At 42.0% G+C, this 4,099-nt stretch overlaps 1 pseudogene; it reads left to right on the top strand.

The window, feature by feature from the left end:
• Nucleotides 1-3,736: 3,736 nt before the first annotated feature.
• On the top strand, nucleotides 3,737-3,855 carry LOC112477615 (annotated as a pseudogene).
• Nucleotides 3,856-4,099: the final 244 nt, after the last annotated feature.

Here is a 4,099-nt window from a genome sequence, read left to right as displayed (position 1 = left end):
TTGTGACAGAAACATGGAACAAACAGCAAGCTAAGTTGCACGGGATCTAGATGAACAGAAGCGCTATAACTATAGAGAAAAACAAAAAATCGCTCTGCAATGGTAGAAGACAGGAGAAGGCGAAGAAGTGAGGCTGCCAAGTCCCCAGTGGCTGTGTGGGATGGAAGCTAGAGCAGCTGCAGCTGACAGCTACAGATACATTTTTTTATTTTATTTATTTTAATTAGTTTCAAGTAAACAGTACATTGATTACACATCTATATAGTTCATAAAATGATCCCCCCAATTGCTCCCTCACCTCCCCTGACACTCTACCTAGCCAACATATTAATGCTAACTGCATTCCCTATGCCATGCTCCTCATCTCCGTGACCATCCATCAGCTACTAATTTGTACTTCTTTAACTCTTACCACATTCTCTCAGCCCACCAATCTTCCCTCTCCTCTGTCACAAAATTGTCCACTATATTTGTGAGTATGTTTTTGATTAGTTTGTTCTTTTTATTCCTTAGATTCCACATGTAAGTGAAATCATATAGTGTTCATCTTTCTCTGTCTCATGTAAACACCTTCTAGGTCCATCAAAGCAATATCCTTTTCCATCCCCTTCTTTTTAGTCTGAGTGTGTCTTTTAATTTGAAGTAAGTCTCTTATAGGCAGCATATGTAGGGGTCTGGTTTTCTTATCCATTCAGCCACTCTATCTTTTGGTTGGAGCACTAAATTCTTTTCCATTTGAGGTACTTGTTGATAGGAATATAGTTGTTATCATTCTTTATTCCTGTTTATGATGCATGTTTTTTCTTCTTAAAGAAGTCCCTTCAACATTTCCTGTAATACTAGTTTGGTGAAGATAAATTCCTTTAGCTTATTTTGTCTGGGAAGATCTTTATCTACCCTTCAACTCTAAATGATAGCTTTGCTAGATAAAGTATTCTTGGTTGTTGATCCTGGGTCTTCATCCTGTCAAATATTTTGTGCCAAACCCTTTTGTCTTGCATAGTTTCTTTTAAGAAATCAGCTGCCAGTGTTATGGATGGTCTCTTGTAGGAGACTATATTTCTTTTGCTGCTTTTAATATTCTTTCTTAGTATTTAATCTTTGTCATTTTAATTATGATGTGTCTTGGTGTGGGCCTCTTCGGATCCCTGATTTTTCAGATTCTCTGAGCTTCCTGGGGTTTTATGTCCATTTCCTTCATCAGGTTAGGGAAGTTTTTCATCATTCCTTCAAACAGCTGTTCAACATTTTAATTTTCTGCAGGTACGCAGATCAGATGAATATTTGTACCCTTAATAGTGTCCCATATACTCCTTAAATAATTTTTATAGTTTTGGCATCTTTTATCTTGCCATTCTGATTGAGTGTCCTTGGCTTTCTCATCCTCTAGATAGGGCATTTGATCCTTTTCTTTATTCACTTTGTTTATTCTATTTAATATACTTCTCATCTTAGATAATGTGTTCTTCATTTCAGAGTGGTTCCCTTTTAAAATTTCCATTTCCATTTTTATGGGTTTTTTTTAATCTCTGCTGAAGTTCCCACTGAATTTATCTACACTTCCCAAAAATTCATTGAGCATCTTTATAATCAGTGTTTTGAACTCTGCATCTATCAGATTACATTGACTCCATTATATCTGGATCTCTGTTCTGTTCTCTCATATGGTTTCTGCTTCTTTGTCTTTCTATTTTGGCTGCCTTTCTGTGTCTGTTTCCATGTGTTAAGCAAAGCTCCTAAGTCTCCGGGTCTTATTAGTGTGGCTTTGCATGGTAGGTGTCCAATAGCACAGTCTTGAGAGGGGCTCAGATGTAGGCCAAACTTAGCCCCAGCCTGTGCCCCTCCAGGCCACCTGTTAAGATTCTGCAAGCAATCCACAGATGCTGTGCTTATAGTTGCCTCAAAAGGCCACACCAAAAACCAAGGCCAGCTGTCTCCAGTGTGAGTCTAGGCGCTACTCAGCAAGGAGCACCTGACTCGCTGAGGATATACCTGGATGTGGATTGGGTGGGACTGCGAGTTGGGGAAGGCGGGATTTCAGGGAATCCTCTGGGCAGAATGACTTCTGTTATCCAGTTTGATGATGTCTTGGCTATGACAGCGCTGTGTCCATGCACTAAGAGGGAGGAGGGCTCAACAGGGAACAATGGATATCACCGGTACTTCTGTGCAGAGTAAATCTTGCCTCAGCCCTCACCCCGACAATGTCTCCCTGTAAGTTCCTGGTGCCCCCTGCACACAGCCAAATCAGCATTGGTGCTCAGAGCGTGCAGGTCCATCACCATGAAAATCCGCCCACGGATGGGGCCCCTTTAAGAGGCGTCTGCTGCTGCCACAGCCTCCATCTCACTCAGCCCCTTGAGACAGGACAGCCCCACCTCCTCGCCCTGTAGTACCTTCTGCTTTTGCAGAGTGATTTCTTCCTAGTTGTTTGGCTTGTTCATCTAGATCCCAGCCAGTTTTTCCTTGCTGCTTGCTCCTTCTTTCCATCACAACTTTGATTTGGTCGCCAGAGGGATGAACAGAGCCTCTATTATTTACGCCATTTTTTTTCTCCTCTGCAGTCACCTCTTAAAGGGGCAGTTCCATAAGCAGACTTTCATGGCGATGGACCTGTTCGATCTCAGTACCAGCGCTGGATTGGCTGCTGGGAGTCACCAGGGACTTACAGGAGAACACTGAGCTGTCAGAGTGAAGGACAGAGATGAGGCTCTCTCCCTGGTAAAAGTGCTGGACCTATCCATTGTTCCTCTGTTGAGCCTTCCCCTGTCCCAGTGTGAGGACTCAGCGCCTCCATAGCTGAGATGTCATCGAACTGGATGACAGAGGTTGCTCCATTCAGAGGATTCCATGAAACTCTACCTCTCCCAACTCAGGGCCCCACCCAAGCCACATCCATGTATGTCCTATAGTGAGTCCAGTCAGTGCTCCTTCATAAGCAAATTCTAAGACTCACACTGGTGGCAGCTGGCTTCGGTTTCTAGTGTGGCCTTTTGAGACAACTATAAGCACAGCATCTGTGAATTGTTTGCTGAATCTTAACAGGTGGCTCCAGAGGGGCACAGGCTGGAGCTAAACTTGGCCTGCAGCTGAACCCCTCTCAAGACTGTGCTACTGGATACCTATTACGCAAATCCACGCTAATAAGATCAGGAGACTTGGGAGCTTTGCTACAGGAGACTTGGGAGCTTTAGTACATAGAAAGAGTCATGGAAAGGTAGCCAAAATGGGAAGACAAGCAGAAACAATATAAGAGAACAGAATAGAGACCCAGGAATAATGAAGTCAAGCAACATAACAGATGCAGAGTTCAAATCACAGGTTATAGAGATGTTCGGTGAACTTAGGGAGAGTGTAGATCAACTTAGTGAGAACTTTAACAAAGAGATAAAAAACATAAAAATGGAAATGAAAATTATAAAGGAACCAGTCAGAAATGAAGAACACATTATCTGATGTAAAGAGTATATTAGAGGGAATAAACAGAGTAGATAAAGAAAGGATCAAACCACTGATATAGAGGATGCAGAAGCCAAGGACACTAAATAAGAATGGCAAGAAAAAATGAGCTCAGAGTGTCCCCCAAATGATGAACCCAAAGAAGCCCACACCAAGACACATAATTAAAATACCAAAGGTTAAAGAAAACAGGAGTTAGTTACCTACAAAGGAACACCAATAAGATTAGCAGCAGATTTCTGAAAAGAAACTGTGCAGGACAGAAGGTCTTGGCACAGTCTATGGCTATGCTATCTTGAACAAGCCCAATCCTGTCTGATCTCAGAAGCTAAGCAGGGTCGGGCCTGGTTAGTACTTGGATGGGAGACCACCTAGGAAGACCAGGTGCTGTAGGCATAAAAAAATTAAAAAAATAAGGAATTGTAAGCACAACCAAGAATACTTTATCCAGCAAAGCTATTATTTAGAATTGAAGGACAGATAAGGAGCTTCCCAGACAAACATAAGGTAAAGGAATTCATCAACACCAAGCCACTATTACAGGCAATGTTGGAGAGACTTCTTTAAGAAGAAAAAACATATATCAAAAACAGAAATAAAGAATGGTAACAACCACATTCCTATCAACAAGTTCCTCAAA

Source organism: Pteropus alecto, unplaced genomic scaffold (assembly GCF_000325575.1).
Source record: "Pteropus alecto unplaced genomic scaffold, ASM32557v1 scaffold233, whole genome shotgun sequence".
Lineage (NCBI taxonomy): Eukaryota > Metazoa > Chordata > Mammalia > Chiroptera > Pteropodidae > Pteropus > Pteropus alecto.
This window is presented reverse-complemented; position numbering and strand designations above follow the sequence as displayed.